General features: G+C 48.1%; 1 protein-coding gene across 1 annotated transcript in view; it reads left to right on the top strand.

The window, feature by feature from the left end:
* The first annotated feature begins 855 nt into the window (after positions 1-855).
* The window catches only part of NMNAT3 (nicotinamide nucleotide adenylyltransferase 3), a 133348-nt gene continuing 123094 nt past the window's right edge, over positions 856-11109 (top strand). The window contains exon 1 of the mRNA XM_010596010.3: positions 856-1203. The gene's annotated coding sequence lies outside the window, so the exon portion shown is untranslated. The remainder of the gene's footprint in view (positions 1204-11109) is intronic.

The following is an 11109-nucleotide window of genomic DNA, read 5'->3' as shown; positions in this document are numbered from 1 at the left end:
GATGCTAGGAAAAGTCAGAAATTATGTGTGTAACAGTCACAAAACCTTGACATCGTCCTTGTCATCTCTCTTTGGTGCACTCTTCAATCCACCCCATTAGGAAATCCTATTGGCAGAAGCTGCTAAATCTTGACCCTCAGGGCCACTCACCTGCAGGGCTCTTGAGAGTGATGGGAGTTATGGAGGGTTCTGGATGGGGAGGGGAAGCCGGACTGCATTCAGAACATAAATTACATAAGAAGGTCTCAGGAGATAGGGGCCTAAATCTCCAAAGCCCTAGGATTTGCTGTGATTTCTTTTCTCGTTCTCAGTAAATGTTTGCTTGCAAGCCCTAATTCTCTCTCTCTTTCTAAAAGAGCCCTACCCCCACCCCAAAGCTCACCAGGGCAGGACTGGAGAATAGAGATGTAAATATGTCGGGAGAAGAGAGGCAGCGACGCAGTAAGACAGTAAATTCTCATCTAACATGGCAGAAAGTCAGTAGATAAATCAAGAAATAGCTATGTAAGCGTATTGTTTTGGTGACAAGGGAGTGACCACCTGAAGAACTCAACGGAGGAAACGATAAAAGCCCTGTGGGCGGAAAGCAAGGGAGAGGGGCCTGTTGCTTTCATTATATGCACACGTGGATCATCTTCTTTTTTAAAACGCGTTCATGCATTACTTTGATGTATTTTTTAATTCAGTTTTAAAAAAAGAAAATCAAAAAAAATTTTAAACGAAGCAAAACTGAACACAAAACATAAGAAAATAAAAAGCAAACGCCAATAAAACACAGACGCACCCTGGCATTTGAGAGCCAGCGGGTAGCAGTGGGGTGCGGTGGGGCGAGGCGAGTGGGCGGGGGATGAGGCGAAGGGGCGGGGCGCGGGAACCGCTGTCTCCTCAGGGCCCGCCCCCAGCCGGGGGCGGGGCGCAGAGCTGAGTTTTCCTCAGACTCCGCCCACAGTGGGGAGCCCGGCGGAGCTCAAGGTCAAGTTAGCCACAGCCCCCGCCCCAGAGCGAGGGGTCGGGGCAGGCTCGTGCTGGGGCTCCCCGACCCAGAGACACCCTCGCGTCCTGGGAGCACGCGTAGTCCTCGCCCGGTCCTCCCGTGCTGGGCAGTGCGTCGGTCGAGAGCCCCGGTTCGGCCCGGCCGATCCCCCGGTCCCCAGCGTTCCTCCAGGCTTGCCGAGTGCCACTGTGGAGCCCGGCGGCGCACAGGTAAGCACCGCCTGCCGGCCCTGGTCCACCCAGTTTGTCCCCGCCGTCTGTGTGCGGGCGCCCCCGCGAGGAGCTGGATCCAGGCCTGGGTGCCCGGGCCCACGTGACTCCCAGCCCGAGGCGGAGGTGGCGGGGACCTGCGCGCCGGCGTCTGGGCGACAGGTGGCCGCGGAGCGCGGGGCCTGACAGCCTATCCTGGGTCGGACCGACCCCAGGGCACCTCTCTTCACCGTCGCCCGCAGGCCGTTCTAGCCGTAGCGAATCAACCGAACCCCCAGTACACCGGTAGCCGTGACCGACAGGCCTGGGTTCGAATCTTATTTTCAGCACTTGTGCACTCAAATACAAATAAGTATCCAACAAACACTTCTCCTGTGCCAGTGTAGCTGCCACTGAGCTACACGCTGGGCCAACAAAGGTGGTGCCCCTCCTGTGGAGCTACAGCCTGGTGGGAGAGACCTACAATAGTTGAATCATCCACACACATACAGGTAAACTTTAAAGCTCTGGTAATAGCTATGAAGGTAGTGAAAGAACGGTGCTGGGATGTCTCCACTGAAAAAAGACGCTGGAGCGAAAACTTCCAAATGACGCAAAGATTTCCAGGGTGGAGCTGGGAGAGAATGTGGCTTGCTTAAGGAACAGGAAGGTCAGTGGCTCTGGCCTGAAGAGAGCTGGGGAGGGGCGTGCCTCAGCAAGCTGCTTAACCTTAACTTCCTCATCTGTAAAATGGGACTGTTTCTAGGATTGAGATGTCTAATGTAAATTACTTAGCACATTTCCAGCTGTGCAGTACGTGAAGCGGTTGCTGGATAGAGACTGACTTTCATGCTAAACAGTGTGTCTGCCTCTGAGCAAACTCATTTCCCCTCTCCTTGAGTCCTGTTTCCTTCCCCTGTAAAATGAGGAGTTCTGGGTAAAAAAAAAAAAAAAGGACCCCTCAAACAACCTGTTCTCTAAAAATGATGACTGGCTCTGAGGATTCAGAGAGAAATCAGACAAGGCCTCTGCTCTCCTGGAGCTCACGTTTCAATGGACGGTTGAAATGGAGAAGGAAGTTGACAGTTCCAGTCTGAAGGGCTTGGTGCTCTGGCAGCCCAGAAGAGGGACATCTTACCCATTGGCCTTACCTGGGGACAGCTTCCAGCCAGGTACCCAGTTCCCAGAAAGTCTCACCTGTTATTGCCAGCCCCATGAGCCCCCAGAACTATATGGCTCACACTCCACAACCGAGCGTTAAGTTACTTCCTGAATTTCCCTGTTGGCTCTTGCTGTCACTGCCTGAAAGCTCTACAAGGGCAGCAATTCTGCTAGTCCCTCACTGAGGAACCCTCAGGCCTTGAGAGCTCAGGATTTTGTGAGAGGGTGTTGGGCCTCAGGAAATGCCTGTCTACTGCTTGGTGTATTTTATTGGTTTGAAGGATCCCAGTTCGTTCTTTGACTCTGCTCAGGCCTTTGGTGTGGTTGCAGATTCGTTCCAGGAAAACACTAGGTGACCCAGAGAGTAGGGGACACAGCTGAGGGAGGAGTCTGGCACCACGTTTGGGAAGTGATAAAATACAGAGGAAAGGAAAGTGTTGGAGGCAGAGAGAGAGAAGGCAGCTTCTGTGCAGCGCCTCTGTCTCCCCTTGCTGACCGCTGAGAAGAAGGGATATTCGAGGCTTTGCGGTCCCAGACCTGGGTTCGGATCCTGACCATGTCATTTCCCAGCTCTGTGACTGACCCTGGGCAGGTCACTTACTGCTTCTGAGTGGTGGGGACTGAGCAAGCTTAATGCAGTGCACAGAATATAGTAGGCCCTGACCGAATATTCATTCACACCTGCCATCACCCTCCTCAAATGAACTAAAATAGAAATAATAATAGCACCTTCCTCAGGGGGTCATCATGGGGATTTAATGAGTTAATATATGTAAAATACATAGAGCAGTGCCTGACATGTAGAAAGCTACTGCTACTATTGTTAATATTCTTTTATTTTGGGCAAAAAGTGGTGAAACAAGGCGGCTGGGGGAGTGGGTGGGCATGAGGACTGTGTAGGGTGATTAGCAGGGAAGTTGAATTATCTGCTGTAGTGGTCTTACCAGGAAGTGCTGGCCCTGACAGAGGAGAGGGGTGTTCTGCACGATAAAGGGCCTCCTGGGCAGCCCTGCTGTCCCAGGAAGACTCAGGGCAAAGAAAACACAGCCAAAGTCATGGGGAAAACTAGGGTTGAAAAAGATCTGAAATTGTTTCTTCAGGTTGTGTCTCTGAGACCTGGCTGAGCGGTCCTGGTGAGGGCCGCCTCTGCCCCCATGCTGACCCCTACCCTCCTATGGATATAATTGCCCACAACTGGTCTGGCTCCCACAATGGGCCAGGAACTGTGGTGTCCAATTCTGTAACCTCCACAACCCAGAAAATTGCAGCCCATAATGAATGAATGAATGAATGAATGAGTGAAGGAACATAAGCCTTTGAGGCAAACTTTGTGTGTAAGTGTGCTGTAAAAAAAGGAGGATAAAGATAGAAACCAAAACCAAACCCGTTGCCTTTGAGTAGATTCGCAACTCATAGCGACCCTATAGGACAGAGCAGAACTGCCCCACAGGGTTTCCAAGGAGTGCCTGGTGGATTCGAACTGTCGACCTTTTGGTTAGCAGCCATAGCTCTTAACCACTACGCCGCCAGGATTTCCAAAGAAAGGAGGATAAAGATAGGGAAAGCTATTTGATGTTCTTAAGCACTTGCTGAGGGCCCAGCGTTTCCATGCATGTGGTAGCTTAGTAGTGAATGCCAACGCTTTGAAGTGGATAAAATTGCCTGCGTGACCTACTTGCATCACAGAAACTTTCTAAGCCTCAGTTTTTGCATCTGTAAAATGGAAAGCATTGTACCTAACCCTGGTGGCACAGTGGTTAAGCGTTTGGCTGCTAACCCAAAGGTTGGTGATTCAAACCTACCACCTGCTCCTTGGAAGAAAGATGTGGCAGCCTGCTTCTGTAAATATTTACAGACTTGGAAACCCTATGGGCAGTTCTATGCTGTTCTATAGGGTCCCTGTAGTCAAAATTGACTCAACAACAACAGATTTTCAAAGGGCCGTTGAACATTAAATGAGATACCAAAAAAAAAAAAAAAAAAAGACCTTTGCGGTCTAGTCGACTCCTACTCATAGTGACCCTGTAGGACAGAGTAGAGCTGCCCCATAGGGTTTCCAAGGAGCTGCTGGTAGATTTGAACTGCCAGCCTTTTGGTTAGCAGCTGTAGCTCTTAACCACTGTGCCACCAGGGCCTCGGATTAAATAAGTATATGAAATGCTAACGTCTCAGTAACATAGCATGTGTTATGGTAAGTGCTCATTCAATAATAACTGCTGTTATTACTATTTTTTATTATGTTTATTAATCTTCTTACTGATCTCCACTGTGATGAGGAGATCTGAGAGTAGAAATGTGTTGTCTAAGGCCACAGACACAGATGGCTGGTGTTGATTCTGAACTCAGTTCTGTCTGGAAGCAAAGGCTCTCTGCAGATGCCAGCCAGACAGCTTGTGTAAAATGCAATCAACTTCCTGTACTTTTCATTCGTTACTTAAAACACTTGACTATGTGAAATCTTAGAAGGAAAAAAACTGTAAAATTATAATTTATGTGCCTTTCAAGTTCAGGTATTTTATCATCCAGATAAATCTTCCATGCATCTATGTTAAACCACTTTGGGCTGTCGAAGCTCTTAAATAAAGTGGCTTGTCCTGACCAGTGTCGGTCTTTGCTCATTTATCATCATTCCCTAGTAGAGATGGACGGATCCTATTTTGCCGGGGCGGGCCTCCAGATTGCAGCTCCTGCCCTGCTGATTTAGCTTTGCAGTTCTGCGTGGTGATGGTTACAAGCCACAGTGGACTCACGAGTCCCTCATGGCTGCCTACTGCCTACACAGAGACCCGCTGCACCAATCCAGGAACTAGGAATAGAAAGGCATGTAGTTGTTGGATGAATCTGGGGAAATCAGCTTGGGGGAAATGTAAGGTGTTCAGTGATGGGTTTTGGGGTGAAAGTACGTTGGACGAGGGTAACATCTTCTAGAAGTCAGAGCTGTCTGTTTTTTCCACTCAGGAGTGCTATCTCTGGGCCTGGCCTCCTGCCCAGCGAAGGCCTGACCCGCATCTCCGTGTCTTCCCACTGTCCCTGCCTCTGGCCAGAGCTGCCTCTAGAGCTGGGCTCCCTGGGGCAGCTGCAGAGGCATGGCCTGCTGCTGGGAAGCCTGTCTAAATCACTCCTCTGCCTTCTCACAACACCGTTGATACCATCAGGTATGCCCTTCTCTAGCTGCCCTGGAATTCCATCCTCTTTTGGGCCGTGAACACTTCCTCAGCTTATGGGGCAAGTGTACCTGGTACCCAGCACTGTGCCTGGTATACTGTCTGACCTTCCTTCTTCTCTTCTTCCTTCTCTTCCATCTCCTTCCCCTTCTCTCTTCCTTCCTTTTTACCTCCCTCCCTTCCACAAATACTGATTGAGCAGCTCCTCTTGGCCAGGCTTCAGGCAGTTTTCTGGGATTAGAGCGGTGAGCCCAAACGGCACAGCCCTGACCCTCATGGAGCCCACAGACATCATGAGACAGAATTAATGAAGAGAGAGTTAAGCACATAAACACACATGCACAAACTACAAACTGGGTTAGCAGCCTTGAAGAAGGAGCCTGGCATGCCATGGGAGTATGTAAAGGTGGGACAGCTCTAGAAAGACTGGCAGTTATGACTATAGATAGAGTGGATCCATAAATGTTGCTTGAAGGCTTATAGTCTACTTATTCGTATACCTTTGAAGACCGCTGGATAGTATTTTTTAAAATTAATCCTTGTAAACAGTGTTTGATGCTGCCAAGGTAATCTGGTTAAGAATGTGTACCTTTAAAAATAATTGTGCTTTACAACAGAGAATCCCTGATGGAGCAGGAGAAAAGTGGGATGCAAACCTCAAATTCTAGTAAAAAGACCAGACTTAATGGTCTGACTGAGACTGGAGGGACCCCAGAGGACATGGTCCCCGGATTCTCTGTTAGCCCAACACCAAGACCATTCCCGAAGCCAACTCTTCAGACAAAGATTAGACTGGACTATAAGACACAAATGATAACTGGTGAGGAGTGTGCTTCTTGACTCAAGTAGACACGTGAGACTATGTGGGCAGCTCCTATCTGGAGGCGAGATGAGAAGGCAGAAGGGGACAGGAGCTGGTTGAATGGACACGGGAAGTATAGGGTGGAGAGAAAGAGTATGCTGTCACATGGTAGGGAGAGCAACTAGGTTCACATAACAATGTGTGTATAAGTTTTTGTATGAGAAACTGACTTGAATTGTAAACTTTCACTTAAAGCATGATAATAAAAATAATTGTGTTTCAGCTTCCAAATGGGAGAACAGTCCCTGTGTGATGCAAACAGTTAATGTGCTCTGCCGCTAACCAAAAGGTTGGAGGTTCAAGTCTACCCAGAGGTACCTCAAAAGAAAGGCCTGATGAGGTACTTCTAAAAAGTCAGCCACTGAAAATCCCATGGAGCACAGTTCTACTGTAATATACATGGGGTTGCCGTGAATCAAATTCAACTCAACAGTAGCTGGTACTGGTTAGAGTTTGTAGAGCCTCTCCTTGGATGCTGTCTCACCGAATGTGCCAGCTCTCAGCATTGTGCATCGCATCCTGGGTGGTGGCACCAACTGGAAGCCCAGCTTACCTGAGGGTAAATCAGGTGCACTAGGCACTGGAACCCCCTCCCTTCTGAGCAACAGAGCCCCCCCCCCGCCCCAAGCCTGCTGTGTTTTCTCTTTCTTTGACACCACCCCAGGCACACCAGCTGAGGTCTCAGTGTAGACTAGTGTCGAGGCTAGTGGCCTGCCATCTGAGAGGAAAGAAGGGCATAGCTGACTACTGTTGTACAGAGGGCAGGACCACCTGTCTGCATGCAGCTGTGGCCTGATAAGCTGGCAGGTGGTCCTGTCCATGCAAGGGGCCCCAACAGATACAGCCATGTCATCTCACCACTCCATGCCTACATTCAAGACCATTCATTTGCACTGAGAACTGGGAGAATATACAATGAAGATGCCTGTTTTGCATAAATACAATCCAACAGCCCCAGGAAACCTCCTCTCTCCTTGACTTGAATATTATTAGAGAGCTATTTTATTTGTTTGGCCTGAGCTGTTGACAGAATACATCATCAGTCCCCACCAGTCCCAGAGCTGATAGCAGATGACTCTGCCATCTTCCCCGGAGCACAGGAAAGAAACTAGCATTGCTGTGCAGGAATGGAAAAGGCCTGCGTGCCACTCTTGATGGGGTGTGTAGGCTGGTAGAAAACGTCTGTATTCTCAGGGTACACCACTAATAGAATTGTAACCACGTGGCTTTTAGCCATGGGGAAAAGAAATAGCACTGGAAAAACCCTTTCCATAAAGGCTGACACACAGTTACGCTATTTATGCCTCTGGAAAGTGTATGTTAAGTGGTGGGTATTTATGAAAAGGGCTCTAAGGAGTAAATATGTTCATCAGTCAACCTGGAACTTTTTAGAGCTCCTAAGATGGTTTTAAATTAGAGTCAATCTTCCTTCCTGCCTTCTGCTTTCCACCAATCGCCCCTCCCCCAGCTTCCTCTTGTAAAAACGAGCTGTCAGGGTAAGCCAGAGCCCAGGTATGAGTGCTGGAACTGACTTGTCGAAGCAGAGTTAACACATTAAAGCAGGCACCTGGGGTTTTAGTGCCTTGCCTCTGATCCTTCTCGTCTAGTCCCTGTGTTTGGAAAAGAGGAATGTATGGAACTCAGCTGACAAACACGATGCGGCCTAATTGCGTCCTAGCCGCATCTATCAGGCAGCCCTGCTGATCAGTAACAAGGGCAGCCAGTCTGCTCTCTGAAAAGGGTTTGCAATTGGGAAGAAAAGAAAAAAAGCCAAGATGAAAACAAGTGGTGCAGACTAACCCGAATTTGGGTTTTTTTAAGTGGCAGGTGGGAGAGATTGAATGTCAGTGTCAATAAAGCCATCACATTAGGTCAGGTAGAGAAAAGCCTTTAGAAGCCTGGACGTTTCTCCGTGAGCAGGTGATCATTCGGACAGAACACCTGTTACCTGAATTAGCGTGTAGGAGTTTAACATCCTTGATAACGAACTTGAAATGAGCATTGACTTTCAAATATTTATCTTAAAAATCAGGAGTAGCGGTTTACTGCAAAAACCCTATCCTTAGGATCAAAAAAGTACTTTGCTTTTTAATTTCCCCCCTCTGGCCTTCTTCTGTGTAACTCTTGTGGTACTATTGACCATTCTTGTTTTAATTTTTGTTGTTGTTGTTTGTTTTGTAAGAAGAAGGATGTCAGTGTCTGTACCCACCTTATTTTTTGTGAGTAATCGAAGGACTGTAGATGATAAAAGTAGGGGGCTCCTGTGTCAGGCATCACTAAAATGTCCATCCCCTTTAGCTACTTCTAGGGTTCTGCCTTAAGAAAATAATCAGAAAAGTGGAAAGAGACACCATATAAAGATGTTTATAATGATGACAACTTAGAGGTTACTTGAATATATAACATATAATATAGGAGGTTAGTCAAATTATAGCACACCTGGCTGATAGAGTATTAAGCCATACTTAAAAATACGAATCTTAGCAGCACAGGACCAGAATGCCATTACCTTAAAGACATATCCATGAACATAGTCTGCAGGGGAAGCCTCAAGGGGCGCAAGAGTTGTTTATGAGCAATGGAACTATGGATACTTTTTTTTTATGTTTTAAACTTTATTGTCTTATTATTTCTATAACTCTTTTTTAAAAAAAAAAAAAAAAAAATCCTTGCATGAGCCAAGTTAAGCAAGGATCTTTTGCTGTTTACAGTGAGGGGGCTACATTTGTGACTTGATCCTGAAAAAAAAAAATCTTTCAATCAACAATTTCTAAAGCCAGGCTTGGCTCCTTGCCTTTATGTCCCTGGTGCAGGGGCTGGGCTAGACTGGGTCCCACTGGCCGAGTGTCCTGCTGTGAGCTCACTCTGGCCCGTAGACTTGGATCTCAGGGCTTCTAAGTTCAGCTTTGAGCACTTTCTGGAAGGCTGCTGCCCCTCCTTGCCCCTGCAACCTCACACCCCCACCTCTTCTTTAGTCTCTGCCTGGGCCCAGGGAGGGGATTGTTTAGATTTACAATCTCTGAGGGCCTCATTGGTGGAGTTATAGTTTCAGCACCCCTAACCCCAAAGCACACACATACACACGCAAGCACACCTGCAGGCCTGCACACCTAGGTCAGTAATTACCTGGGGCAGCCCTATCTCACTCTGGCTTTTTGTCCTGCTCAGGCCTTGGTACCCCAATACCTCAGGGACTGGATTTTTTGTTCCTGATGCCAGCTGTCCCTGTGATGGCTCCATATCCATGTATCCTCTGCTGCCTGATGCTGGCAGGAGCCTAGCACATGGCCAACCATATGTCCTAAAGCAGTAGTTGCTGAACTCAGTCACTTGGCCGAACATTGGGAAATCATGACATGTGCCTTCATTTGACTTGGAGTAATTTTTTGGGGAGGAGATCCCAGGAAGCACTAGCAAGAAATGAGGAAATGAAGCAGGGAAGGAAAGGCAGCCAGAGGCGTGCACTACCAAGGCGTGCCACAGTGGACAACTGGAGTTTAATCCTACCAGGGATCTCGGAGAGCTGGTGTGGAATGCCATCCCAGAGTTGTCCTCTCATGGAGCTCAGGGGCTGGGCTTGTGTACGCCATTCGTGTCAGTCATTGGTTGAGCATTGTTCCCCACCTGCCCACCCATTGTTGTTGAGTTGATTCCAACTCACAGTGACCCTATAGGACAAAGTAGAACTGCCCTGTAGGGTTTCTAAGGCTGTAAATCTTTACGGGAGCAGACTGTCATGTCTTTCTCCTGTGGAGCAGCTGGTGGGTTCGAATCGCCGGCCTTTCAGTTAGCAGCTGAGTGCTTAACCACTGCACTGCCAGGACTCCATCCAAAACTAAACGGAACACATTGCTGTCAAGTCAATTCCAACTCATAGCAACCCTATACAGAGTGGCACTGCCCCATAGGGTTTCCAAGGTCGTAAATCTTTAGAGGAGTAGACTGCCATGTCTGTCTCCTGTGGAGCAGGTGGTGGGTTCCAACCACAGACCTTGTGGTTAGCAGACGAGCACTTAACCACTGCACCACCAGGGTTCCTTTCAGGACTCCTTAAAACCAAAGAAACCAAACCCTTTGCCATTGAGTCAATTCTGACTCATAGCAACCCTACAGGACGAAGTAGAACTGCCACATAGGGTTCCCAAGGAACAGGTGGTAGATTCGAGCTGCCGACCTTCTGGTTAGCAGTCAAGCTCTTAACCACTGTACCACCAAGGCTTCATAAAAAAACAAGAAAACAAACCCAATGCCATTGAGTCAATTCCAACTCACCCTATAGGACAGAGTAGAACTGCCCCACAGAGTTTCCAAGGAGCACCTGGTGGATTCAAACTGCCGGCCTTTTGGTTAGCAGCCATAGCACTTAACCACTACGTGACCAGGGCTTCCAAAGGCTCCACAGGGGGAGTTTATTCTCTGGTACCTCTGGCAGGTTCCAGATACCAGGTAAAGCATCAGGGCCAAGAGATTCAGTGTTGGCATTTGGAAGTCAATCTGACTTCCTCTAGAACAGAAAGTCCGGAGGGTTGAGGGCAGAGCGCTGAGGGTGTCTGCTGTGACATTCTTCCCTAAATACCATGAACGTTATCAGTGTACCAAACTGAGTGTAACCAAATCTATAATTCCATGCTAAATCAGAAACCCATTTACACTAAAATGTAGCCTGTGTAAATAGTAACAACCCCAAAAGCTTCAGAAAAAAATCGTGGGAAGAAAATTTAAAATATGAAAAATATTACT

Source organism: Loxodonta africana, chromosome 23, assembly GCF_030014295.1.
Source record: "Loxodonta africana isolate mLoxAfr1 chromosome 23, mLoxAfr1.hap2, whole genome shotgun sequence".
In the NCBI taxonomy this organism is placed as follows: domain Eukaryota; kingdom Metazoa; phylum Chordata; class Mammalia; order Proboscidea; family Elephantidae; genus Loxodonta; species Loxodonta africana.
This window is presented reverse-complemented; position numbering and strand designations above follow the sequence as displayed.